Raw genomic sequence first — 27500 nt, forward strand, 5'->3', positions numbered from 1 at the left:
ACGAAGTACAAGTTTTTGTTACACACAATTTCTCATGTGTGAATTCGCGATATGAATGCAACATAACACCAATGTCGCAGTGTCTGTAGCGCAATCGGTTAGCGCGTTCGGCTGTTAACCGAAAGGTTGGTTGTTCAAGCCCACCCAGGGACGAAGTACAAGTTTTTATTACACACAAATTCTCATGTGTGGATTCGCGATATGAATGCAAAATAACACCAATGTCGCAGTGTCTGTAGCGCAATCAGTTAGCGCGTTTGGCTGTTAACCGAAAGGTTGGTGGTTCAAGCCCACCCAGGGACGAAGCACAAGTTTTTATTACACACATTTTCTCATGTGTGGATTTGCGATATGAATACAACACAACATATCACCAAGGTTGCAGTCTCTGTGGCGCATTTGGTTAGCGCGTTCGGCTGTTAACCGAAAGGTTGGTGATTCAAGCCCACCCAGGGACGAAGTAGAAGTTTTTATTACACACATTTTCTCATGTGTGAATTTGCGATATGAATACAACATAACACCAATGTCGCAGTGTAGCGCCATCGGTTAGCGCGTTCGGCTGTTAACCAAAAGGTTGGTGGTTCAAGCCCACCCAGGGACGAAGTACAAGTTTTTATTACACACATTTTCTCATGTGTGAATTCGCGATATGAAGACAATATAACACCATTGTTGTTGTCTCTGTGGCGCGTTCGGCTGTTAACCGAAAGGTTGGTGGTTCAAGCCCACCCAGGGACGAAGTAGAAGTTTTTATAACACAGATTTTCTCATGTGTGAATTCGCGATATGAATAAAACATAACACCAATGTCGCAGTGTCTGTAGCGCCATCGGTTCGCGCGTTCGGCTGTTAACCGAAAGGTTGGTGATTCAAGCCCACCCGGGGACGAAGTAGAAGTTTTTATTACACACATTTTCTCATGTGTGGATTCGCGATATGAATACAATATAACACCAATGTTGTAGTCTCTGTGGCGCAATCGGTTAGCGCGTTCGGCTGTTAACCGAAAGGTTGGTGGTTCAAGCCCACCCAGGGACGAAGTATAAGTTTTTATTACACACATGTTCTCATGTGAGAATTCGCGATATGAATACAACATAACACCAATGTCGCAGTGTCTGTAGCGCCATCGGTTAGCGCGTTCGGCTGTTAACTGTAAGGTTGGTGGTTCAAGCCCACCCAGGGACGAAGTAGAAGTTTTTATTACACACATTTTCTCATGTGTGAATTCGCGATATGAATACAATATAACACCAATGTTGCAGTCTCAGTGGCGGAATTGGTTAGCGCGTTTGGCTGTTAACCGAAAGGTTGGTGGTTCAAGCCCACCCAGGGACGAAGTACACATTTTTATTACACACATTTTCTCATGTGTGGATTCGCGATATGAATACAACATAACGTCATTTTTGTAGTCTCTGTGGCGCAATCGATTAGCGCGTTCGGCTGTTAACCGAATGGTTGGTGGTTCAAGCCCAAACAGGGACGAAGTACAAGTTTTTGTTACACACAATTTCTCATGTGAGGATTCGCGATATGAATACAATATATCACCAATGTTGTAGTCTCTGTGGCGCAATCGGTTAGCGCGTTCGGCTGTTAACCGAAAGGTTGGTGGTTCAAGCCCACCCAGGGACGAAGTAGAAGTTTTTATTACACAGATTTTCTCATGTGTGGATTCGCGATATGAATACAACATAACACGATTGTTACAGTCTCTGTGGCGCAATCGGTTAGCGCGTTCGGCTGTTAACTGAAAGGTTGGTGGTTCAAGCCCACCCAGGGACGAAGTGCAAGTTTTTATTACACACATTTTCTCATGTGTGAATTCGCGATATGAAGACAATATAACACCATTGTTGTTGTCTCTGTGGCGCGTTTGGCTGTTAACCGAAAGGTTGGTGGTTCAAGCCCACCCAGGGACGAAGTAGAAGTTTTTATTACACACATTTTCTCATGTGTGGATTCGCGATATGAATACAACATAACACCATTGTTACAGTCTCTGTGGCGCAATCGGTTAGCGCGTTCGGCTGTTAACCGAAAGGTTGGTGGTTCAAGCGCACCCAGGGACGAAGTACAAGTTTTTATTACACACATTTTCTCATGTGTGGATTCGCGATATGAATACAAAATAACACCAATGTCGCAGTGTCTGTAGCGCAATCGGTTAGCGCGTTTGGCTGTTAACCGAAAGGTTGATGGTTCAAGCCCACCCAGGGACGAAGTACAAGTTTTTATTACACACATTTTCTCATGTGTGGATTCGCGATATGAATACAACACAACATATCACCAAGGTTGCGGTCTTTGTGGCGCATTTGGTTAGCGCGTTCGGCTGTTAACCGAAAGGTTGGTGATTCAAGCCCAACCAGGGACGAAGTAGAAGTTTTTATTACACACATTTTCTCATGTGTGAATTTGCGATATGAATACAACATAACACCAATGTCGCAGTGTCTGTAGCGCCATCGGTTAGCGCGTTCGGCTGTTAACCAAAAGGTTGGTGGTTCAAGCCCACCCAGGGACGAAGTACAAGTTTTTATTACACACATTTTCTCATGTGTGAATTCGCGATATGAAGACAATATAACACCATTGTTGTAGTCTCTGTGGCGCAATCGGTTAGCGCGTTCGGCTGTTAACCGAAAGGTTGGTGGTTCAAGCCCACCCAGGGACGAAGTAGAAGTTTTTATTACACACATTTTCTCATGTGTGGATTCGCGATATGAATACAATATAACACCAAAGTTGCAGTCTCTGTGGCGCAATCGGTTAGCGCGTTCGGCTGTTAACCGAAAGGTTGGTGGTTCAAGCCCACCCAGGGACGAAGTAGAAGTTTTTATTACACAGATTTTCTCATGTGTGAATTCGCGATATGAATACAACATAACACCAATGTCGCAGAGTCTGTAGCGCCATCGGTTCGCGCGTTCGGCTGTAAACCGAAAGGTTGGTGATTCAAGCCCACCCAGGGACGAAGTAGAAGTTTTTATTACACACATTTTCTCATGTGATGATTCGCGATATGAATACAATATAACACTAATTTTGTAGTCTCTGTGGCGCAATCGGTTGGCGCGTTCGTCTGTTAACCGAAAGGTTGGTGATTCAAGCCCACCCAGGGACGAAGTAGAAGTTTTTATTACGCACATTTTCTCACGTGTGGATTCGCGATATTAATACAACATAACACCAATGTCGCAGAGTCTGTAGCGCCATCGGTTAGCGCGTTCGGCTGTTAACCGAAAGGTTGGTTGTTCAAGCCCACCTTGGGATGAAGTAGAAGTTTTTATTACTCACATTTTCGAATGTGTGAATTCGAGATATGAATACAACATAACACCAATGTCGCAGTGTCTGTAGCGCCATCGGTTAGCGCGTTCGGCTGTTAACTGTAAGGTTGGTGGTGCAAGCCCACCCAGGGACGAAGTAGAAGTTTTTATTACGTACATTTTCTCACGTGTGGATTCGCGATATTAATACAACACAACATATCACCAAGGTTGCAGTCTCTGTGGCGCAATTTTTTAGTGCGTTCGGCTGTTAACCGAAAGGTTGGTGATTCAAGCCCACCCAGGGACGAAGTACAAGTTTTTATTACACACATTTTCTCATGTGTGAATTCGCGATATGAATACAATATAACACCAATGTTGCAGTCTCTGTGGCGCAATCGGTTAGCGCGTTTGGCTGTTAACCGAAAGGTTGGTGGTTCAAGCCCACTCAGGGACGAAGTACACATTTTTATTACACACATTTTCTCATGTGTGGATTCGCGATATGAATACAACATAACGCCATTGTTGTAGTCTCTGTGGCGCAATCGGTTAGCGCGTTCGGCTGTTAACCGAAAGGTTGGTGGATCAAGCCCACCCAGGGACGAAGTATAAGTTTTTATTACACACATGTTCTCATGTGAGAATTCGCGATATGAATACAACATAACACCAATGTCGCAGTGTCTGTAGCGCCATCGGTTAGCGCGTTCGGCTGTTAACTGTAAGGTTGGTGGTTCAAGCCCACCCAGGGACGAAGTAGAAGTTTTATTACGCACATTTTCTCATGTGTGGATTCGCGATATTAATACAACACAACATATCACCAAGGTTGCAGTCTCTGTGGCGCAATTGGTTAGTGCGTTCGGCTGTTAACCGAAAGGTCGGTGATTCAAGCCCACCCAGGGACGAAGTACAAGTTTTTATTACACACATTTTCTCATGTGTGAATTCGCGATATGAATACAATATAACACCAATGTTGCAGTCTCAGTGGCGGAATTGGTTAGCGCGTTTGGCTGTTAACCGAAAGGTTGGTGGTTCAAGCCCACCCAGGGACGAAGTAGAAGTTTTTATTACACACATTTTCTCATGTGTGGATTCGCGATATGAATACAACATAACGCCATTGTTGTAGTCTCTGTGGCGCAATCGATTAGCGCGTTCGGCTGTTAACCGAAAGGTTGGAGGTTCAAGCCCAAACAGGGACGAAGTACAAGTTTTTGTTACACACAATTTCTCATGTGTGAATTCGCGATATGAATGCAACATAACACCAATGTCGCAGTGTCTGTAGCGCAATCGGTTAGCGCGTTCGGCTGTTAACCGAAAGGTTGGTTGTTCAAGCCCACCCAGGGACGAAGTACAAGTATTATTACACACAAATTCTCATGTGTGGATTCGCGATATGAATGCAAAATAACACCAATGTCGCAGTGTCTGTAGCGCAATCGGTTAGCGCGTTTGGCTGTTAACCGAAAGGTTGATGGTTCAAGCCCACCCAGGGACGAAGTACAAGTTTTTATTACACACATTTTCTCATGTGTGGATTCGCGATATGAATACAACACAACATATCACCAAGGTTGCGGTCTTTGTGGCGCATTTGGTTAGCGCGTTCGGCTGTTAACCGAAAGGTTGGTGATTCAAGCCCAACGAGGGACGAAGTAGAAGTTTTTATTACACACATTTTCTCATGTGTGAATTTGCGATATGAATACAACATAACACCAATGTCGCAGTGTCTGTAGCGCCATCGGTTAGCGCGTTCGGCTGTTAACCAAAAGGTTGGTGGTTCAAGCCCACCCAGGGACGAAGTACAATTTTTTATTACACACATTTTCTCATGTGTGAATTCGCGATATGAAGACAATATAACACCATTGTTGTAGTCTCTGTGGCGCAATCGGTTAGCGCGTTCGGCTGTTAACCGAAAGGTTGGTGGTTCAAGCCCACCCAGGGACGAAGTAGAAGTTTTTATTACACACATTTTCTCATGTGTGGATTCGCGATTTGAATACAATATAACACCAAAGTTGCAGTCTCTGTGGCGCAATCGGTTAGCGCGTTCGGCTGTTAACCGAAAGGTTGGTGGTTCAAGCCCACCCAGGGACGAAGTATAAGTTTTTATTACACACATGTTCTTATGTGAGAATTCGCGATATGAATACAACATAACACCAATGTCGCAGTGTCTGTAGCGCCATCGGTTAGCGCGTTCGGCTGTTAACTGAAAGGTTGGTGGTTCAAGCCCACCCAGGGACGAATTACAAGCTTTTATTACACACATTTTCTCATGTGTGAATTCGCGATATGAATACAACATAACACCAATGTCGCAGTGTCTGTAGCGCAATCGGTTAGCACGTTCGGCTGTTAACCGAAAGGTTGGTTGTTCAAGCCCACCTTGGGATGAAGTAGAAGTTTTTATTACTCACATCATCGAATGTGTGAATTCGCGATATGAATACAACATAACACCAATGTCGCAGTGTCTGTAGCGCCATCGGTTAGCGCGTTCGGCTGTTAACTGTAAGGTTGGTGGTTCAAGCCCACCCAGGGACGAAGTAGAAGTTTTATTACGCACATTTTCTCACGTGTGGATTCGCGATATTAATACAACACAACATATCACCAAGGTTGCAGTCTCTGTGGCGCAATTGGTTAGTGCGTTCGGCTGTTAACCGAAAGGTTGGTGATTCAAGCCCACCCAGGGACGAAGTACAAGTTTTTATTACACACATTTTCTCATGTGTGAATTCGCGATATGAATACAATATAACACCAATGTTGCAGTCTCTGTGGCGCAATTGGTTAGCGCGTTTGGCTGTTAACCGAAAGGTTGGTGGTTCAAGCCCACCCAGGGACGAAGTACACATTTTTATTACACACATTTTCTCATGTGTGGATTAGCGATATGAATACAACATAACGCCATTGTTGTAGTCTCTGTGGCGCAATCGATTAGCGCGTTCGGCTGTTAACCGAAAGGTTGGTTGTTCAAGCCCACCCAGGGACGAAGTACAAGTTTTTATTACACACATTTTCTCATGTGTGAATTCGCGATATGAATACAATATAACACCAATGTCGCAGTGTCTGTAGCGCCATCGGTTAGCGCGTTCGGCTGTTAACCGAAAGGTTGGTGATTCAAGCCCACCCAAGGACGAAGTAGAAGTTTTTATTACACACATTTTCTCATGTGTGGATTCGCGATATGAATACAATATAACACCATTGTTGTAGTCTCTGTGGCGCAATCGGTTAGCGCGTTCGGCTGTTAACCGAAAGGTTGGTCATTCAAGCCCACCCAGGGACGAAGTAGAAGTTTTTATTACACACATATTCTCATGTGTGGATTCGCGATATGAATACAATATAACACCAATGTTGTAGTCTCTGTGGCGCAATCGGTTAGCGCGTTCGGCTGTTAACCGAAAGGTTGGTGATTCAAGCCCACCCAGGGACGAAGTAGAAGTTTTTATTACACACATTTTCTCATGTGTGAATTCGCGATATGAATACAACATAACATCAATGTCGCAGTGTCTGTAGCGCCATCGGTTAGCGCGTTCGGCTGTTAACCGAAAGGTTGGTGGTTCAAGCCCACCCAGGGACGAAGTACAAGTTTTTATTACACACATTTTCTCATGTGTGAATTCGCGATATGAAGACAATATAATACCATTGTTGTAGTCTCTGTGGCGCAATCGGTTAGCGCGTTCGGCTGTTAACCGAAAGGTTGGTGGTTCAAGCCCACCCAGGGACGAAGTAGAAGTTTTTATTACACAGATTTTCTCATGTGTGAATTCGCGATATGAATAAAACATAACACCAATGTCGCAGTATCTGTAGCGCCATCGGTTCGCGCGTTCGGCTGTTAACCGAAAGGTTGGTGATTCAAGCCCACCCAGGGACGAAGTAGAAGTTTTTATTACACACATTTTCTCATGTGTGGATTCGCGATATGAATACAATATAACACCAATGTTGTAGTCTCTGTGGCGCAATCGGTTAGCGCGTTCGGCTGTTAACCGAAAGGTTGGTGGTTCAAGCCCACCCAGGGACGAAGTATAAGTTTTTATTACACACATTTTCTCATGTGTGGATTCGCGATATGAATACAACATAACACCATTGTTACAGTCTCTGTGGCGCAATCGGTTAGCGCGTTCGGCTGTTAACTGAAAGGTTGGTGGTTCAAGCTCACCCAGGGACGAAGTACAAGTTTTTATTACACACATTTTCTCATGTGTGAATTCGCGATATGAATACAACATAACACCAATGTCGCAGAGTCTGTAGCGCCATCGGTTCGCGCGTTCGGCTGTAAACCGAAAGGTTGGTGATTCAAGCCCACCCAGGGACGAAGTAGAAGTTTTTATTACACACATTTTCTCATGTGAGGATTCGCGATATGAATACAATATAACACTAATGTTGTAGTCTCTGTGGCGCAATCGGTTAGCGCGTTCGTCTGTTAACCGAAAGGTTGGTGGTTCAAGCCCACCCAGGGACGAAGTAGAAGTTTTTATTACGCACATTTTCTCACGTGTGGATTCGCGATATTAATACAACATAACACCAATGTCGCAGAGTCTGTAGCGCCATCGGTTAGCGCGTTCGGCTGTTAACCGAAAGGTTGGTTGTTCAAGCCCACCTTGGGATGAAGTAGAAGTTTTTATTACTCACATTTTCGAATGTGTGAATTCGAGATATGAATACAACATAACACCAATGTCGCAGTGTATGTAGCGCCATCGGTTAGCGCGTTCGGCTGTTAACTGTAAGGTTGGTGGTGCAAGCCCACCCAGGGACGAAGTAGAAGTTTTTATTACGTACATTTTCTCACGTGTGGATTCGCGATATTAATACAACACAACATATCACCAAGGTTGCAGTCTCTGTGGCGCAATTTTTTAGTGCGTTAGGCTGTTAACCGAAAGGTTAGTGATTCAAGCCCACCCAGGGACGAAGTACAAGTTTTTATTACACACATTTTCTCATGTGTGAATTCGCGATATGAATACAATATAACACTAATGTCGCAGTGTATGTAGCGCAATCGGTTAGCGCGTTTGGCTGTTAACCGAAAGGTTGGTGGTTCAAGCCCACCCAGGGACGAAGTAGAAGTTTTTATTACACACATTTTCTCATGTGTGGATTCGCGATATGAATACAACATAACGCCATTGTTGTAGTCTCTGTGGCGCAATCGATTAGCGCGTTCGGCTGTTAACCGAAAGGTTGGTTGTTCAAGCCCACCCAGGGACGAAGTACAAGTTTTTATTACACACAAATTCTCATGTGTGGATTCGCGATATGAATACAATATAACACCAATGTCGCAGTGTCTGTAGCGCCATCGGTTAGCGCGTTCGGCTGTTAACCGAAAGGTTGGTGGTTCAAGCCCACCCAGGGACGAAGTAGAAGTTTTTATTGGACACATTTTATCATGTGTGGATTCGCGATATGAATGCAAAATAACACCAATGTCGCAGTGTATGTAGCGCAATCGGTTAGCGCGTTTGGCTGTTAACCGAAAGGTTGGTGGTTCAAGCCCACCCAGGGACGAAGTAGAAGTTTTTATTACACACATTTTCTCATGTGTGGATTCGCGATATGAATACAACATAACGCCATTGTTGTAGTCTCTGTGGCGCAATCGATTAGCGCGTTCGGCTGTTAACCGAAAGGTTGGTTGTTCAAGCCCACCCAGGGACGAAGTACAAGTTTTTATTACACACAAATTCTCATGTGTGGATTCGCGATATGAATGCAAAATAACACCAATGTCGCAGTGTATGTAGCGTAATCGGTTAGCGCGTTTGGCTGTTAACCAAAACGTTGGTGGTTCAAGCCCACCCGGGGACGAAGTACAAGTTTTTATTACACACATTTTCTCATGTGTGAATTCGCGATATGAAGACAATATAACACCATTGTTGTAGTCTCTGTGGCGCAATCGGTTAGCGCGTTCGGCTGTTAACCGAAAGGTTGGTGGTTCAAGCACACCCAGGGACGAAGTAGAAGTTTTTATTACACAGATTTTCTCATGTGTGAATTCGCGATATGAATACAACATAACACCAATGTCGCAGAGTCTGTAGCGCCATCGGTTCGCGCGTTCGGCTGTAAACCGAAAGGTTGGTGATTCAAGCCCACCCAGGGACGAAGTAGAAGTTTTTATTACACACATTTTCTCATGTGAGGATTCGCGATATGAATACAATATAACACTAATGTTGTAGTCTCTGTGGCGCAATCGGTTAGCGCGTTCGTCTGTTAACCGAAAGGTTGGTGGTTCAAGCCCACCCAGGGACGAAGTACACATTTTTATTACACACATTTTCTCATGTGTGAATTCGCGATATGAATACAACATGACACCAATGTCGCAGAGTCTGTAGCGCCATCGGTTCGCGCGTTCGGCTGTAAACCTAAAGGTTGGTGATTCAAGCCCACCCAGGGACGAAGTAGAAGTTTTTATTACACACATTTTCTCATGTGAGGATTCGCGATATGAATACAATATAACACTAATGTTGTAGTCTCTGTGGCGCAATCGATTAGCGAGTTCGGCTGTTAACCGAAAGGTTGGTTGTTCAAGCCCACCCAGGGACGAAGTACAAGTTTTTATTACACACAAATTTTCATGTGTGGATTCGCGATATGAATACAAAATAACACCAATGTCGCAGTGTATGTAGCGTAATCGGTTAGCGCGTTTGGCTGTTAACCAAAAGGTTGGTGGTTCAAGCCCACCCGGGGACGAAGTACAAGTTTTTATTACACACATTTTCTCATGTGTGAATTCGCGATATGAAGACAATATAACACCATTGTTGTAGTCTCTGTGGCGCAATCGGTTAGCGCGTTCGGCTGTTAACCGAAAGGTTGGTGGTTCAAGCCCACCCAGGGACGAAGTAGAAGTTTTTATTACACAGATTTTCTCATGTGTGAATTCGCGATATGAATACAACATAACACCAATGTCGCAGAGTCTGTAGCGCCATCGGTTCGCGCGTTCGGCTGTAAACCGAAAGGTTGGTGATTCAAGCCCACCCAGGGACGAAGTAGAAGTTTTTATTACACACATTTTCTCATGTGAGGATTCGCGATATGAATACAATATAACACTAATGTTGTAGTCTCTGTGGCGCAATCGGTTAGCGCGTTCGTCTGTTAACCGAAAGGTTGGTGGTTCAAGCCCACCCAGGGACGAAGTAGAAGTTTTTATTACGCACATTTTCTCACGTGTGGATTCGCGATATTAATACAACATAACACCAATGTCGCAGAGTCTGTAGCGCCATCGGTTAGCGCGTTCGGCTGTTAACCGAAAGGTTGGTTGTTCAAGCCCACCTTGGGATGAAGTAGAAGTTTTTATTACTCACATTTTCGAATGTGTGAATTCGAGATATGAATACAACATAACACCAATGTCGCAGTGTCTGTAGCGCCATCGGTTAGCGCGTTCGGCTGTTAACTGTAAGGTTGGTGGTGCAAGCCCACCCAGGGACGAAGTAGAAGTATTTATTACGTACATTTTCTCACGTGTGGATTCGCGATATTAATACAACACAACATATCACCAAGGTTGCAGTCTCTGTGGCGCAATTTTTTAGTGCGTTCGGCTGTTAACCGAAAGGTTGGTGATTCAAGCCCACCCAGGGACGAAGTACAAGTTTTTATTGCACACATTTTCTCATGTGTGAATTCGCGATATGAATACAATACCAATGTTGCAGTCTCTGTGGCGCAATCGGTTAGCGCGTTTGGCTGTTAACCGAAAGGTTGGTGGTTCAAGCCCACCCAGGGACGAAGTACACATTTTTATTACACACATTTTCTCATGTGTGGATTCGCGATATGAATACAACATAACGCCATTGTTGTAGTCTCTGTGGCGCAATCGATTAGCGCGTTCGGCTGTTAACCGAAAGGTTGGAGGTTCAAGCCCAAACAGGGACGAAGTACAAGTTTTTGTTACACACAATTTCTCATGTGTGAATTCGCGATATGAATGCAACATAACACCAATGTTGCAGTCTCTGTGGCGCAATCGGTTAGCGCGTTTGGCTGTTAACCGAAAGGTTGGTGGTTCAAGCCCACCCAGGGACGAAGTACACATTTTTATTACACACATTTTCTCATGTGTGGATTCGCGATATGAATGCAAAATAACACCAATGTCGCAGTGTCTGTAGCGCAATCGGTTAGCGCGTTTGGCTGTTAACCGGAAGGTTGATGGTTCAAGCCCACCCAGGGACGAAGTACAAGTTTTTATTACACACATTTTCTCATGTGTGGATTCGCGATATGAATACAACACAACATATCACCAAGGTTGCGGTCTTTGTGGCGCATTTGGTTAGCGCGTTCGGCTGTTAACCGAAAGGTTGGTGATTCAAGCCCAACCAGGGACGAAGTAGAAGTTTTTATTACACACATTTTCTCATGTGTGAATTTGCGATATGAATACAACATAACACCAATGTCGCAGTGTCTGTAGCGCCATCGGTTAGCGCGTTCGGCTGTTAACCAAAAGGTTGGTGGTTCAAGCCCACCCAGGGACGAAGTACAAGTTTTTATTACACACATTTTCTCATGTGTGAATTCGCGATATGAAGACAATATAACACCATTGTTGTAGTCTCTGTGGCGCAATCGGTTACCGCGTTCGGCTGTTAACCGAAAGGTTGGTGGTTCAAGCCCACCCAGGGACGAAGTAGAAGTTTTTATTACACACATTTTCTCATGTGTGGATTCGCGATATGAATACAATATAACACCAAAGTTGCAGTCTCTGTGGCGCAATCGGTTAGCGCGTTCGGCTGTTAACCGAAAGGTTGGTGGTTCAAGCCCACCCAGGGACGAAGTAGAAGTTTTTATTACACAGATTTTCTCATGTGTGAATTCGCGATATGAATACAACATAACACCAATGTCGCAGAGTCTGTAGCGCCATCGGTTCGCGCGTTCGGCTGTAAACCGAAAGGTTGGTGATTCAAGCCCACCCAGGGACGAAGTAGAAGTTTTTATTACACACATTTTCTCATGTGAGGATTCGCGATATGAATACAATATAACACTGATGTTGTAGTCTCTGTGGCGCAATCGGTTGGCGCGTTCGTCTGTTAACCGAAAGGTTGGTGGTTCAAGCCCACCCAGGGACGAAGTAGAAGTTTTTATTACGCACATTTTCTCACGTGTGGATTCGCGATATTAATACAACATAACACCAATGTCGCAGAGTCTGTAGCGCCATCGGTTAGCGCGTTCGGCTGTTAACCGAAAGGTTGGTTGTTCAAGCCCACCTTGGGATGAAGTAGAAGTTTTTATTACTCACATTTTCGAATGTGTGAATTCGAGACATGAATACAACATAACACCAATGTCGCAGTGTCTGTAGCGCCATCGGTTAGCGCGTTCGGCTGTTAACTGTAAGGTTGGTGGTGCAAGCCCACCCAGGGACGAAGTAGAAGTTTTTATTACGTACATTTTCTCACGTGTGGATTCGCGATATTAATACAACACAACATATCACCAAGGTTGCAGTCTCTGTGGCGCAATTTTTTAGTGCGTTCGGCTGTTAACCGAAAGGTTGGTGATTCAAGCCCACCCAGGGACGAAGTACAAGTTTTTATTACACACATTTTCTCATGTGTGGATTCGCGATATGAATACAACATAACGCCATTGTTGTAGTCTCTGTGGCGCAATCGATTAGCGCGTTCGGCTGTTAACCGAAAGGTTGGAGGTTCAAGCACAAACAGGGACGAAGTACAAGTTTTTGTTACACACAATTTCTCATGTGTGAATTCGCGATATGAATGCAACATAACACCAATGTCGCCGTGTCTGTAGCGCAATCGGTTAGCGCGTTTGGCTGTTAAACGAAAGGTTGATGGTTCAAGCCCACCCAGGGACGAAGTACAAGTTTTTATTACACACATTTTCTCATGTGTGGATTCGCGATATGAATACAACACAACATATCACCAAGGTTGCGGTCTTTGTGGCGCATTTGGTTAGCGCGTTCGGCTGTTAACCGAAAGGTTGGTGATTCAAGCCCAACCAGGGGCGAAGTAGAAGTTTTTATTACACACATTTTCTCATGTGTGAATTTGCGATATGAATACAACATAACACCAATGTCGCAGTGTCTGTAGCGCCATCGGTTAGCGCGTTCGGCTGTTAACCAAAAGGTTGGTGGTTCAAGCCCACCCAGGGACGAAGTACAAGTTTTTATTACACACATTTTCTCATGTGTGAATTCGCGATATGAAGACAATATAACACCATTGTTGTAGTCTCTGTGGCGCAATCGGTTAGCGCGTTCGGCTGTTAACCGAAAGGTTGGTGGTTCAAGCCCACCCAGGGACGAAGTAGAAGTTTTTATTACACACATTTTCTCATGTGTGGATTCGTGATATGAATACAATATAACACCAAAGTTGCAGTCTCTGTGGCGCAATCGGTTAGCGCGTTCGGCTGTTAACCAAAAGGTTGGTGGTTCAAGCCCACCCGGGGACGAAGAACAAGTTTTTATTACACACATTTTCTCATGTGTGAATTCGCGATATGAAGACAATATAACACCATTGTTGTAGTCTCTGTGGCGCAATCGGTTAGCGCGTTCGGCTGTTAACCGAAAGGTTGGTGGTTCAAGCCCACCCAGGGACGAAGTAGAAGTTTTTATTACACAGATTTTCTCATGTGTGAATTCGCGATATGAATACAACATAACACCAATGTCGCAGAGTCTGTAGCGCCATCGGTTCGCGCGTTCGGCTGTAAACCGAAAGGTTGGTGATTCAAGCCCACCCAGGGACGAAGTAGAAGTTTTTATTACACACATTTTCTCATGTGAGGATTCGCGATATGAATACAATATAACACTAATGTTGTAGTCTCTGTGGCGCAATCGGTTAGCGCGTTCGTCTGTTAACCGAAAGGTTGGTGGTTCAAGCCCACCCAGGGACGAAGTAGAAGTTTTTATTACGCACATTTTCTCACGTGTGGATTCGCGATATTAATACAACATAACACCAATGTCGCAGAGTCTGTAGCGCCATCGGTTAGCGCGTTCGGCTGTTAACCGAAAGGTTGGTTGTTCAAGCCCACCTTGGGATGAAGTAGAAGTTTTTATTACTCACATTTTCGAATGTGTGAATTCGAGATATGAATACAACATAACACCAATGTCGCAGTGTCTGTAGCGCCATCGGTTAGCGCGTTCGGCAGTTAACTGTAAGGTTGGTGGTGCAAGCCCACCCAGGGACGAAGTAGAAGTTTTTATTACGTATATTTTCTCACGTGTGGATTCGCGATATTAATACAACACAACATATCACCAAGGTTGCAGTCTCTGTGGCGCAATTTTTTAGTGCGTTCGGCTGTTAACCGAAAGGTTGGTGATTCAAGCCCACCCAGGGACGAAGTACAAGTTTTTATTGCACACATTTTCTCATGTGTGAATTCGCGATATGAATACAATACCAATGTTGCAGTCTCTGTGGCGCAATCGGTTAGCGCGTTTGGCTGTTAACCGAAAGGTTGGTGGTTCAAGCCCACCCAGGGACGAAGTACACATTTTTATTACACACATTTTCTCATGTGTGGATTCGCGATATGAATACAACATAACGCCATTGTTGTAGTCCATGTGGCGCAATCGATTAGCGCGTTCGGCTGTTAACCGAAAGGTTGGAGGTTCAAGCCCAAACAGGGACGAAGTACAAGTTTTTGTTACACACAATTTCTCATGTGTGAATTCGCGATATGAATGCAACATAACACCAATGTTGCAGTCTCTGTGGCGCAATCGGTTAGCGCGTTTGGCTGTTAACCGAAAGGTTGGTGGTTCAAGCCCACCCAGGGACGAAGTACACATTTTTATTACACACATTTTCTCATGTGTGGATTCGCGATATGAATGCAAAATAACACCAATGTCGCAGTGTCTGTAGCGCAATCGGTTAGCGCGTTTGGCTGTTAACCGGAAGGTTGATGGTTCAAGCCCACCCAGGGACGAAGTACAAGTTTTTATTACACACATTTTCTCATGTGTGGATTCGCGATATGAATACAACACAACATATCACCAAGGTTGCGGTCTTTGTGGCGCATTTGGTTAGCGCGTTCGGCTGTTAACCGAAAGGTTGGTGATTCAAGCCCAACCAGGGACGAAGTAGAAGTTTTTATTACACACATTTTCTCATGTGTGAATTTGCGATATGAATACAACATAACACCAATGTCGCAGTGTCTGTAGCGCCATCGGTTAGCGCGTTCGGCTGTTAACCAAAAGGTTGGTGGTTCAAGCCCACCCAGGGACGAAGTACAAGTTTTTATTACACACATTTTCTCATGTGTGAATTCGCGATATGAAGACAATATAACACCATTGTTGTAGTCTCTGTGGCGCAATCGGTTAGCGCGTTCGGCTGTTAACCGAAAGGTTGGTGGTTCAAGCCCACCCAGGGACGAAGTAGAAGTTTTTATTACACACATTTTCTCATGTGTGGATTCGCGATATGAATACAATATAACACCAAAGTTGCAGTCTCTGTGGCGCAATCGGTTAGCGCGTTCGGCTGTTAACCGAAAGGTTGGTGGTTCAAGCCCACCCAGGGACGAAGTAGAAGTTTTTATTACACAGATTTTCTCATGTGTGAATTCGCGATATGAATACAACATAACACCAATGTCGCAGAGTCTGTAGCGCCATCGGTTCGCGCGTTCGGCTGTAAACCGAAAGGTTGGTGATTCAAGCCCACCCAGGGACGAAGTAGAAGTTTTTATTACACACATTTTCTCATGTGAGGATTCGCGATATGAATACAATATAACACTGATGTTGTAGTCTCTGTGGCGCAATCGGTTGGCGCGTTCGTCTGTTAACCGAAAGGTTGGTGGTTCAAGCCCACCCAGGGACGAAGTAGAAGTTTTTATTACGCACATGTTCTCACGTGTGGATTCGCGATATTAATACAACATAACACCAATGTCGCAGAGTCTGTAGCGCCATCGGTTAGCGCGTTCGGCTGTTAACCGAAAGGTTGGTTGTTCAAGCCCACCTTGGGATGAAGTAGAAGTTTTTATTACTCACATTTTCGAATGTGTGAATTCGAGACATGAATACAACATAACACCAATGTCGCAGTGTCTGTAGCGCCATCGGTTAGCGCGTTCGGCTGTTAACTGTAAGGTTGGTGGTGCAAGCCCACCCAGGGACGAAGTAGAAGTTTTTATTACGTACATTTTCTCACGTGTGGATTCGCGATATTAATACAACACAACATATCACCAAGGTTGCAGTCTCTGTGGCGCAATTTTTTAGTGCGTTCGGCTGTTAACCGAAAGGTTGGTGATTCAAGCCCACCCAGGGACGAAGTACAAGTTTTTATTACACACATTTTCTCATGTGTGGATTCGCGATATGAATACAACATAACGCCATTGTTGTAGTCTCTGTGGCGCAATCGATTAGCGCGTTCGGCTGTTAACCGAAAGGTTGGAGGTTCAAGCCCAAACAGGGACGAAGTACAAGTTTTTGTTACACACAATTTCTCATGTGTGAATTCGCGATATGAATGCAACATAACACCAATGTCGCAGTGTCTGTAGCGCAATCGATTAGTGCGTTCGGCTGTTAACCGAAAGGTTGGTTGTTCAAGCCCACCCAGGGAACGAAGTACAAGATTTTATTACACACAAATTCTCATGTGTGGATTCGCGATATGAATGCAAAATAACACCAATGTCGCAGTGTCTGTAGCGCAATCGGTTAGCGCGTTTGGCTGTTAACCGAAAGGTTGATGGTTCAAGCCCACCCAGGGACGAAGTACAAGTTTTATTACACACAAATTCTCATGTGTGGATTCGCGATATGAATGCAAAATAACACCAATGTCGCAGTGTCTGTAGCGCAATCGGTTAGCGCGTTTGGCTGTTAACCGAAAGGTTGATGGTTCAAGCCCACCCAGGGACGAAGTACAAGTTTTTATTACACACATTTTCTCATGTGTGGATTCGCGATATGAATACAACACAACATATCACCAAGGTTGCGGTCTTTGTGGCGCATTTGGTTAGCGCGTTCGGCTGTTAACCGAAAGGTTGGTGATTCAAGCCCAACCAGGGACGAAGTAGAAGTTTTTATTACACACATTTTCTCATGTGTGAATTTGCGATATGAATACAACATAACACCAATGTCGCAGTGTCTGTAGCGCCATCGGTTAGCGCGTTCGGCTGTTAACCAAAAGGTTGGTGGTTCAAGCCCACCCAGGGACGAAGTACAAGTTTTTTTTACACACATTTTCTCATGTGTGAATTCGCGATATGAAGACAATATAACACCATTGTTGTAGTCTCTGTGGCGCAATCGGTTAGCGCGTTCGGCTGTTAACCGAAAGGTTGGTGGTTCAAGCCCACCCAGGGACGAAGTAGAAGTTTTTATTACACACATTTTCTCATGTGTGGATTCGCGATATGAATACAATATAACACCAAAGTTGCAGTCTCTGTGGCGCAATCGGTTAGCGCGTTCGGCTGTTAACCGAAAGGTTGGTGGTTCAAGCCCACCCAGGGACGAAGTATAAGTTTTTATTACACACATGTTCTTATGTGAGAATTCGCGATATGAATACAACATAACACCAATGTCGCAGTGTCTGTAGCGCCATCGGTTAGCGCGTTCGGCTGTTAACCGAAAGGTTCGTGGTTCAAGCCCACCCAGGGACGACGTAGAAGTTTTTATTACACACATTTTCTCATGTGTGAATTCGCGATATGAATACAACATAACACCAATGTCGCAGTGTCTGTAGCGCAATCGGTTAGCACGTTCGGCTGTTAACCGAAAGGTTGGTTGTTCAAGCCCACCCAGGGACGAAGTAGAAGTTTTTATTACACAGATTTTCTCATGTGTGAATTCGCGATATGAATACAACATAACACCAATGTCGCAGAGTCTGTAGCGCCATCGGTTCGCGCGTTCGGCTGTAAACCGAAAGGTTGGTGATTCAAGCCCACCCAGGGACGAAGTAGAAGTTTTTATTACACACATTTTCTCATGTGAGGATTCGCGATATGAATACAATATAACACTGATGTTGTAGTCTCTGTGGCGCAATCGGTTGGCGCGTTCGTCTGTTAACCGAAAGGTTGGTGGTTCAAGCCCACCCAGGGACGAAGTAGAAGTTTTTATTACGCACATTTTCTCACGTGTGGATTCGCGATATTAATACAACATAACACCAATGTCGCAGAGTCCGTAGCGCCATCGGTTAGCGCGTTCGGCTGTTAACCGAAAGGTTGGTTGTTCAAGCCCACCTTGGGATGAAGTAGAAGTTTTTATTACTCACATTTTCGAATGTGTGAATTCGAGATATGAATACAACATAACACCAATGTCGCAGTGTCTGTAGCGCCATCGGTTAGCGCGTTCGGCTGTTAACTGTAAGGTTGGTGGTGCAAGCCCACCCAGGGACGAAGTAGAAGTTTTTATTACGTACATTTTCTCACGTGTGGATTCGCGATATTAATACAACACAACATATCACCAAGGTTGCAGTCTCTGTGGCGCAATTTTTTAGTGCGTTCGGCTGTTAACCGAAAGGTTGGTGATTCAAGCCCACCCAGGGACGAAGTACAAGTTTTTATTACACACATTTTCTCATGTGTGAATTCGCAATATGAATACAATATAACACCAATGTTGCAGTCTCTGTGGCGCAATTGGTTAGCGCGTTTGGCTGTTAACCGAAAGGTTGGTTGTTCAAGCCCACCCAGGGACGAAGTAGAAGTTTTTATTACACACATTTTCTCATGTGTGGATTCGCGATATGAATACAATATAACACCATTGTTGTAGTCTCTGTGGCGCAATCGGTTAGCGCGTTCGGCTGTTAACCGAAAGGTTGGTCATTCAAGCCCACCCAGGGACGAAGTAGAAGTTTTTATTACACACATTTTCTCATGTGTGGATTCGCGATATGAATACAATATAACACCAATGTTGTAGTCTCTGTGGCGCAATCGGTTAGCGCGTTCGGCTGTTAACCGAAAGGTTGGTGATTCAAGCCCACCCAGGGACGAAGTAGAAGTTTTTATTACACACATTTTCTCATGTGTGAATTCGCGATATGAATACAACATAACATCAATGTCGCAGTGTCTGTAGCGCCATCGGTTAGCGCGTTCGACTGTTAACCGAAAGGTTGGTGGTTCAAGCCCACCCAGGGACGAAGTACAAGTTTTTATTACACACATTTTCTCATGTGTGAATTCGCGATATGAAGACAATATAACACCAATGTCGCAGTATCTGTAGCGCCATCGGTTCGCGCGTTCGGCTGTTAACCGAAAGGTTGGTGATTCAAGCCCACCCAGGGACGAAGTAGAAGTTTTTATTACACACATTTTCTCATGTGTGGATTCGCGATATGAATACAATATAACACCAATGTTGTAGTCTCTGTGGCGCAATCGGTTAGCGCGTTCGGCTGTTAACCGAAAGGTTGGTGGTTCAAGCCCACCCAGGGACGAAGTATAAGTTTTTATTACACACATTTTCTCATGTGTGGATTCGCGATATGAATACAACATAACACCATTGTTACAGTCTCTGTGGCGCAATCGGTTAGCGCGTTCGGCTGTTAACTGAAAGGTTGGTGGTTCAAGCTCACCCAGGGACGAAGTACAAGTTTTTATTACACACATTTTCTCATGTGTGAATTCGCGATATGAATACAACATAACACCAATGTCGCAGTGTCTGTAGCGCCATCGGTTAGCGCGTTCGGCTGTTAACTGTAAGGTTGGTGGTGCAAGCCCGCCCAGGGACGAAGTAGAAGTTTTTATTACGTACATTTTCTCACGTGTGGATTCGCGATATTAATACAACACAACATATCACCAAGGTTGCAGTCTCTGTGGCGCAATTTTTTAGTGCGTTCGGCTGTTAACCGAAAGGTTGGTGATTCAAGCCCACCCAGGGACGAAGTACAAGTTTTTATTACACACATTTTCTCATGTGTGAATTCGCGATATGAATACAATATAACACCAATGTTGCAGTCTCTGTGGCGCAATCGGTTAGCGCGTTTGGCTGTTAACCGAAAGGTTGGTGGTTCAAGCCCACCCAGGGACGAAGTATAAGTTTTTATTACACACATTTTCTCATGTGTGGATTCGCGATATGAATACAACATAACACCATTGTTACAGTCTCTGTGGCGCAATCGGTTAGCGCGTTCGGCTGTTAACTGAAAGGTTGGTGGTTCAAGCTCACCCAGGGACGAAGTACAAGTTTTTATTACACACATTTTCTCATGTGTGGATTCGCGATATGAATACAACACAACATATCACCAAGGTTGCGGTCTTTGTGGCGCATTTGGTTAGCGCGTTCGGCTGTTGACCGAAAGGTTGGTGATTCAAGCCTAACCAGGGACGAAGTAGAAGTTTTTATTACACACATTTTCTCATGTGTGAATTTGCGATATGAATACAACATAACACCAATGTCGCAGTGTCTGTAGCGCCATCGGTTAGCGCGTTCGGCTGTTAACCAAAAGGTTGGTGGTTCAAGCCCACCCAGGGACGAAGTACAAGTTTTTATTACACACATTTTCTCATGTGTGAATTCGCGATATGAAGACAATATAACACCATTGTTGTAGTCTCTGTGGCGCAATCGGTTAGCGCGTTCGGCTGTTAACCGAAAGGTTGGTGGTTCAAGCCCACCCAGGGACGAAGTAGAAGTTTTTAATACACACATTTTCTCATGTGTGGATTCGCGATATGAATACAATATAACACCAAAGTTGCAGTCTCTGTGGCGCAATCGGTTAGCGCGTTCGGCTGTTAACCGAAAGGTTGGTGGTTCAAGCCCACCCAGGGACGAAGTAGAAGTTTTTATTACACAGATTTTCTCATGTGTGAATTCGCGATATGAATACAACATAACACCAATGTCGCAGAGTCTGTAGCGCCATCGGTTCGCGCGTTCGGCTGTAAACCGAAAGGTTGGTGATTCAAGCCCACCCAGGGACGAAGTAGAAGTTTTTATTACACACATTTTCTCATGTGAGGATTCGCGATATGAATACAATATAACACTGATGTTGTAGTCTCTGTGGCGCAATCGGTTGACGCGTTCGTCTGTTAACCGAAAGGTTGGTGGTTCAAGCCCACCCAGGGACGAAGTAGAAGTTTTTATTACGCACATTTTCTCACGTGTGGATTCGCGATATTAATACAACATAACACCAATGTCGCAGAGTCTGTAGCGCCATCGGTTAGCGCGTTCGGCTGTTAACCGAAAGGTTGGTTGTTCAAGCCCACCTTGGGATGAAGTAGAAGTTTTTATTACTCACATTTTCGAATGTGTGAATTCGAGATATGAATACAACATAACACCAATGTCGCAGTGTCTGTAGCGCCATCGGTTAGCGCGTTCGGCTGTTAACTGTAAGGTTGGTGGTGCAAGCCCACCCAGGGACGAAGTAGAAGTTTTTATTACGTACATTTTCTCACGTGTGGATTCGCGATATTAATACAACACAACATATCACCAAGGTTGCAGTCTCTGTGGCGCAATTTTTTAGTGCGTTCGGCTGTTAACCGAAAGGTTGGTGATTCAAGCCCACCCAGGGACGAAGTACAAGTTTTTATTACACACATTTTCTCATGTGTGAATTCGCGATATGAATACAATATAACACCAATGTTGCAGTCTCTGTGGCGCAATCGGTTAGCGCGTTTGGCTGTTAACCGAAAGGTTGGTGGTTCAAGCCCACCCAGGGACGAAGTACACATTTTTATTACACACATTTTCTCATGTGTGGATTCGCGATATGAATACAACATAACGCCATTGTTGTAGTCTCTGTGGCGCAATCGATTAGCGCGTTCGGCTGTTAACCGAAAGGTTGGAGGTTCAAGCCCAAACAGGGACGAAGTACAAGTTTTTGTTACACACAATTTCTCATGTGTGAATTCGCGATATGAATGCAACATAACACCAATGTCGCAGTGTCTGTAGCGCAATCGGTTAGCGCGTTTGGCTGTTAACCGAAAGGTTGATGGTTCAAGCCCACCCAGGGACGAAGTACAAGTTTTTATTACACACATTTTCTCATGTGTGGATTCGCGATATGAATACAACACAACATATCACCAAGGTTGCGGTCTTTGTGGCGCATTTGGTTAGCGCGTTCGGCTGTTAACCGAAAGGTTGGTGATTCAAGCCCAACCAGGGACGAAGTAGAAGTTTTTATTACACACATTTTCTCATGTGTGAATTTGCGATATGAATACAACATAACACCAATGTCGCAGTGTCTGTAGCGCCATCGGTTAGCGCGTTCGGCTGTTAACCAAAAGGTTGGTGGTTCAAGCCCACCCAGGGACGAAGTACAAGTTTTTATTACACACATTTTCTCATGTATGAATTCGCGATATGAAGACAATATAACACCATTGTTGTAGTCTCTGTGGCGCAATCGGTTAGCGCGTTCGGCTGTTAACCGAAAGGTTGGTGGTTCAAGCCCACCCAGGGACGAAGTAGAAGTTTTTATTACACACATTTTCTCATGTGTGGATTCGCGATATGAATACAATATAACACCAAAGTTGCAGTCTCTGTGGCGCAATCGGTTAGCGCGTTCGGCTGTTAACCGAAAGGTTGGTGGTTCAAGCCCACCCAGGGACAAAGTATAAGTTTTTATTACACACATGTTCTTATGTGAGAATTCGCGATATGAATACAACATAACACCAATGTCGCAGTGTCTGTAGCGCCATCGGTTAGCGCGTTCGGCTGTTAACCGAAAGGTTGGTGGTTCAAGCCCACCCAGGGACGAAGTAGAAGTTTTTATTACACACATTTTCTCATGTGTGAATTCGCGATATGAATACAACATAACACCAATGTCGCAGTGTCTGTAGCGCAATCGGTTAGCACGTTCGGCTGTTAACCGAAAGGTTGGTTGTTCAAGCCCACCCAGGGACGAAGTAGAAGTTTTTATTACACACATTTTCTCATGTGAGGATTCGCGATATGAATACAATATAACACTGATGTTGTAGTCTCTGTGGCGCAATCGGTTGGCGCGTTCGTCTGTTAACCGAAAGGTTGGTGGTTCAAGCCCACCCAGGGACGAAGTAGAAGTGTTTATTACGCACATTTTCTCACGTGTGGATTCGCGATATTAATACAACATAACACCAATGTCGCAGAGTCTGTAGCGCCATCGGTTAGCGCGTTCGGCTGTTAACCGAAAGGTTGGTTGTTCAAGCCCACCTTGGGATGAAGTAGAAGTTTTTATTACTCACATTTTCGAATGTGTGAATTCGAGATATGAATACAACATAACACCAATGTCGCAGTGTCTGTAGCGCCATCGGTTAGCGCGTTCGGCTGTTAACTGTAAGGTTGGTGGTGCAAGCCCACCCAGGGACGAAGTAGAAGTTCTTATTACGTACATTTTCTCACGTGTGGATTCGCGATATTAATACAACACAACATATCACCAAGGTTGCAGTCTCTGTGGCGCAATTTTTTAGTGCGTTCGGCTGTTAACCGAAAGGTTGGTGATTCAAGCCCACCCAGGGACGAAGTACAAGTTTTTATTACACACATTTTCTCATGTGTGAATTCGCGATATGAATACAATATAACACCAATGTTGCAGTCTCTGTGGCGCAATCGGTTAGCGCGTTTGGCTGTTAACCGAAAGGTTGGTGGTTCAAGCCCACCCAGGGACGAAGTACACATTTTTATTACACACATTTTCTCATGTGTGGATTCGCGATATGAATACAACATAACGCCATTGTTGTAGTCTCTGTGGCGCAATCGATTAGCGCGTTCGGCTGTTAACCGAAAGGTTGGAGGTTCAAGCCCAAACAGGGACGAAGTACAAGTTTTTGTTACACACAATTTCTCATGTGTGAATTCGCGATATGAATGCAACATAACACCAATGTCGCAGTGTCTGTAGCGCAATCGGTTAGCGCGTTTGGCTGTTAACCGAAAGGTTGATGGTTCAAGCCCACCCAGGGACGAAGTACAAGTTTTTATTACACACATTTTCTCATGTGTGGATTCGCGATATGAATACAACACAACATATCACCAAGGTTGCGGTCTTTGTGGCGCATTTGATTAGCGCGTTCGGCTGTTAACCGAAAGGTTGGTGGTTCAAGCCCACCCAGGGACGAAGTACAAGTTTTTATTACACACATTTTCTCATGTGTGGATTCACGATATGAAGACAATATAACACCAAAGTTGCAGTCTCTGTGGCGCAATCGGTTAGCGCGTTCGGCTGTTAACCGAAAGGTTGGTGGTTCAAGCCCACCCAGGGACGAAGTATAAGTTTTTATTACACACATGTTCTTATGTGAGAATTCGCGATATGAATACAACATAACACCAATGTCGCAGTGTCTGTAGCGCCATCGGTTAGCGCGTTCGGCTGTTAACTGAAAGGTTGGTGGTTCAAGCCCACCCAGGGACGAATTACAAGCTTTTATTACACACATTTTCTCATGTGTGAATTCGCGATATGAATACAACATAACACCAATGTCGCAGTGTCTGTAGCGCAATCGGTTAGCACGTTCGGCTGTTAACCGAAAGGTTGGTTGTTCAAGCCCACCTTGGGATGAAGTAGAAGTTTTTATTACTCACATCATCGAATGTGTGAATTCGCGATATGAATACAACATAACACCAATGTCGCAGTGTCTGTAGCGCCATCGGTTAGCGCGTTCGGCTGTTAACTGTAAGGTTGGTGGTTCAAGCCCACCCAGGGACGAAGTAGAAGTTTTATTACGCACATTTTCTCACGTGTGGATTCGCGATATTAATACAACACAACATATCACCAAGGTTGCAGTCTCTGTGGCGCAATTGGTTAGTGCGTTCGGCTGTTAACCGAAAGGTTGGTGATTCAAGCCCACCCAGGGACGAAGTACAAGTTTTTATTACACACATTTTCTCATGTGTGAATTCGCGATATGAATACAATATAACACCAATGTTGCAGTCTCTGTGGCGCAATTGGTTAGCGCGTTTGGCTGTTAACCGAAAGGTTGGTGGTTCAAGCCCACCCAGGGACGAAGTACACATTTTTATTACACACATTTTCTCATGTGTGAATTCGCGATATGAATACAATATAACACCAATGTCGCAGAGTCTGTAGCGCCATCGGTTAGCGCGTTCGGCTGTTAACCGAAAGGTTGGTGATTCAAGCCCACCCAAGGACGAAGTAGAAGTTTTTATTACACATTTTCTCATGTGTGGATTCGCGATATGAATACAATATAACACCATTGTTGTAGTCTCTGTGGCGCAATCGGTTAGCGCGTTCGGCTGTTAACCGAAAGGTTGGTCATTCAAGCCCACCCAGGGACGAAGTAGAAGTTTTTATTACACACATTTTCTCATGTGTGGATTCGCGATATGAATACAATATAACACCAATGTTGTAGTCTCTGTGGCGCAATCGGTTAGCGCGTTCGGCTGTTAACCGAAAGGTTGGTGATTCAAGCCCACCCAGGGACGAAGTAGAAGTTTTTATTACACACATTTTCTCATGTGTGAATTCGCGATATGAATACAACATAACATCAATGTCGCAGTGTCTGTAGCGCCATCGGTTAGCGCGTTCGGCTGTTAACCGAAAGGTTGGTGGTTCAAGCCCACCCAGGGACGAAGTACAAGTTTTTATTACACACATTTTCTCATGTGTGAATTCGCGATATGAAGACAATATAACACCATTGTTGTAGTCTCTGTGGCGCAATCGGTTAGCGCGTTCGGCTGTTAACCGAAAGGTTGGTGGTTCAAGCCCACCCAGGGACGAAGTAGAAGTTTTTATTACACAGATTTTCTCATGTGTGAATTCGCGATATGAATAAAACATAACACCAATGTCGCAGTATCTGTAGCGCCATCGGTTCGCGCGTTCGGCTGTTAACCGAAAGGTTGGTGATTCAAGCCCACCCAGGGACGAAGTAGAAGTTTTTATTACACACATTTTCTCATGTGTGGATTCGCGATATGAATACAATATAACACTAATGTTGTAGTCTCTGTGGCGCAATCGGTTAGCGCGTTCGTATGTTAACCGAAAGGTTGGTGGTTCAAGCCCACCCAGGGACGAAGTAGAAGTTTTTATTACGCACATTTTCTCACGTGTGGATTCGCGATATTAATACAACATAACACCAATGTCGCAGAGTCTGTAGCGCCATCGGTTAGCGCGTTCGGCTGTTAACCGAAAGGTTGGTTGTTCAAGCCCACCTTGGGATGAAGTAGAAGTTTTTATTACTCACATTTTCGAATGTGTGAATTCGAGATATGAATACAACATAACACCAATGTCGCAGTGTCTGTAGCGCCATCGGTTAGCGCGTTCGGCTGTTAACTGTAAGGTTGGTGGTGCAAGCCCACCCAGGGACGAAGTAGAAGTTTTTATTACGTACATTTTCTCACGTGTGGATTCGCGATATTAATACAACACAACATATCACCAAGGTTGCAGTCTCTGTGGCGCAATTTTTTAGTGCGTTCGGCTGTTAACCGAAAGGTTGGTGATTCAAGCCCACCCAGGGACGAAGTACAAGTTTTTATTACACACATTTTCTCATGTGTGAATTCGCGATATGAATACAATATAACACCGATGTTGCAGTCTCTGTGGCGCAATCGGTTATCGCGTTTGGCTGTTAACCGAAAGGTTGGTGGTTCAAGCCCACCCAGGGACGAAGTATAAGTTTTTATTACACACATTTTCTCATGTGTGGATTCGCGATATGAATACAACATAACACCATTGTTACAGTCTCTGTGGCGCAATCGGTTAGCGCGTTCGGCTGTTAACTGAAAGGTTGGTGGTTCAAGCTCACCCAGGGACGAAGTACAAGTTTTTATTACACACATTTTCTCATGTGTGAATTCGCGATATGAATACAACATAACACCAATGTCGCAGAGTCTGTAGCGCCATCGGTTCGCGCGTTCGGTTGTAAACCGAAAGGTTTGTGATTCCAGCCCACCCAGGGACGAAGTAGAAGTTTTTATTACACACATTTTCTCATGTGAGGATTCGCGATATGAATACAATATAACACTAATGTTGTAGTCTCTGTGGCGCAATCGGTTAGCGCGTTCGTTTGTTAACCGAAAGG

General features: G+C 44.6%; 23 non-coding genes across 23 annotated transcripts; all 23 read left to right on the forward strand.

The window, feature by feature from the left end:
- Positions 1-967: 967 nt before the first annotated feature.
- On the forward strand, positions 968-1041 carry TRNAN-GUU (transfer RNA asparagine (anticodon GUU)). The gene has a single exon. It is a non-coding gene; the product is annotated as a tRNA-Asn (tRNA).
- Positions 1042-1567: 526 nt separating this feature from the next.
- On the forward strand, positions 1568-1641 carry TRNAN-GUU (transfer RNA asparagine (anticodon GUU)). Its single transcript has one exon. It is a non-coding gene; the product is annotated as a tRNA-Asn (tRNA).
- A 968-nt stretch (positions 1642-2609) lies between these two features.
- Positions 2610-2683, forward strand: TRNAN-GUU (transfer RNA asparagine (anticodon GUU)). The gene has a single exon. It is a non-coding gene; the product is annotated as a tRNA-Asn (tRNA).
- Positions 2684-2759: 76 nt separating this feature from the next.
- On the forward strand, positions 2760-2833 carry TRNAN-GUU (transfer RNA asparagine (anticodon GUU)). The gene has a single exon. It is a non-coding gene; the product is annotated as a tRNA-Asn (tRNA).
- Positions 2834-5172: 2339 nt separating this feature from the next.
- Positions 5173-5246, forward strand: TRNAN-GUU (transfer RNA asparagine (anticodon GUU)). Its single transcript has one exon. It is a non-coding gene; the product is annotated as a tRNA-Asn (tRNA).
- A 76-nt stretch (positions 5247-5322) lies between these two features.
- Positions 5323-5396, forward strand: TRNAN-GUU (transfer RNA asparagine (anticodon GUU)). Its single transcript has one exon. It is a non-coding gene; the product is annotated as a tRNA-Asn (tRNA).
- Positions 5397-6976: 1580 nt separating this feature from the next.
- On the forward strand, positions 6977-7050 carry TRNAN-GUU (transfer RNA asparagine (anticodon GUU)). Its single transcript has one exon. It is a non-coding gene; the product is annotated as a tRNA-Asn (tRNA).
- A 226-nt stretch (positions 7051-7276) lies between these two features.
- Positions 7277-7350, forward strand: TRNAN-GUU (transfer RNA asparagine (anticodon GUU)). Its single transcript has one exon. It is a non-coding gene; the product is annotated as a tRNA-Asn (tRNA).
- Positions 7351-10131: 2781 nt separating this feature from the next.
- Positions 10132-10205, forward strand: TRNAN-GUU (transfer RNA asparagine (anticodon GUU)). Its single transcript has one exon. It is a non-coding gene; the product is annotated as a tRNA-Asn (tRNA).
- Positions 10206-12086: 1881 nt separating this feature from the next.
- Positions 12087-12160, forward strand: TRNAN-GUU (transfer RNA asparagine (anticodon GUU)). The gene has a single exon. It is a non-coding gene; the product is annotated as a tRNA-Asn (tRNA).
- A 1436-nt stretch (positions 12161-13596) lies between these two features.
- Positions 13597-13670, forward strand: TRNAN-GUU (transfer RNA asparagine (anticodon GUU)). The gene has a single exon. It is a non-coding gene; the product is annotated as a tRNA-Asn (tRNA).
- Positions 13671-13896: 226 nt separating this feature from the next.
- Positions 13897-13970, forward strand: TRNAN-GUU (transfer RNA asparagine (anticodon GUU)). Its single transcript has one exon. It is a non-coding gene; the product is annotated as a tRNA-Asn (tRNA).
- Positions 13971-15701: 1731 nt separating this feature from the next.
- Positions 15702-15775, forward strand: TRNAN-GUU (transfer RNA asparagine (anticodon GUU)). The gene has a single exon. It is a non-coding gene; the product is annotated as a tRNA-Asn (tRNA).
- Positions 15776-15851: 76 nt separating this feature from the next.
- Positions 15852-15925, forward strand: TRNAN-GUU (transfer RNA asparagine (anticodon GUU)). The gene has a single exon. It is a non-coding gene; the product is annotated as a tRNA-Asn (tRNA).
- A 1736-nt stretch (positions 15926-17661) lies between these two features.
- On the forward strand, positions 17662-17735 carry TRNAN-GUU (transfer RNA asparagine (anticodon GUU)). The gene has a single exon. It is a non-coding gene; the product is annotated as a tRNA-Asn (tRNA).
- A 76-nt stretch (positions 17736-17811) lies between these two features.
- On the forward strand, positions 17812-17885 carry TRNAN-GUU (transfer RNA asparagine (anticodon GUU)). Its single transcript has one exon. It is a non-coding gene; the product is annotated as a tRNA-Asn (tRNA).
- A 1881-nt stretch (positions 17886-19766) lies between these two features.
- Positions 19767-19840, forward strand: TRNAN-GUU (transfer RNA asparagine (anticodon GUU)). The gene has a single exon. It is a non-coding gene; the product is annotated as a tRNA-Asn (tRNA).
- A 1136-nt stretch (positions 19841-20976) lies between these two features.
- On the forward strand, positions 20977-21050 carry TRNAN-GUU (transfer RNA asparagine (anticodon GUU)). Its single transcript has one exon. It is a non-coding gene; the product is annotated as a tRNA-Asn (tRNA).
- A 76-nt stretch (positions 21051-21126) lies between these two features.
- Positions 21127-21200, forward strand: TRNAN-GUU (transfer RNA asparagine (anticodon GUU)). Its single transcript has one exon. It is a non-coding gene; the product is annotated as a tRNA-Asn (tRNA).
- Positions 21201-22786: 1586 nt separating this feature from the next.
- Positions 22787-22860, forward strand: TRNAN-GUU (transfer RNA asparagine (anticodon GUU)). Its single transcript has one exon. It is a non-coding gene; the product is annotated as a tRNA-Asn (tRNA).
- A 76-nt stretch (positions 22861-22936) lies between these two features.
- On the forward strand, positions 22937-23010 carry TRNAN-GUU (transfer RNA asparagine (anticodon GUU)). The gene has a single exon. It is a non-coding gene; the product is annotated as a tRNA-Asn (tRNA).
- Positions 23011-24596: 1586 nt separating this feature from the next.
- TRNAN-GUU (transfer RNA asparagine (anticodon GUU)) lies at positions 24597-24670 on the forward strand. Its single transcript has one exon. It is a non-coding gene; the product is annotated as a tRNA-Asn (tRNA).
- A 1428-nt stretch (positions 24671-26098) lies between these two features.
- Positions 26099-26172, forward strand: TRNAN-GUU (transfer RNA asparagine (anticodon GUU)). The gene has a single exon. It is a non-coding gene; the product is annotated as a tRNA-Asn (tRNA).
- The last annotated feature ends 1328 nt before the right edge of the window (positions 26173-27500 follow it).

The sequence above is a fragment of the Saccoglossus kowalevskii genome, chromosome 6 (assembly GCF_978046115.1).
Source record: "Saccoglossus kowalevskii chromosome 6, keSacKowa6.1, whole genome shotgun sequence".
Classification (NCBI taxonomy): domain Eukaryota; kingdom Metazoa; phylum Hemichordata; class Enteropneusta; family Harrimaniidae; genus Saccoglossus; species Saccoglossus kowalevskii.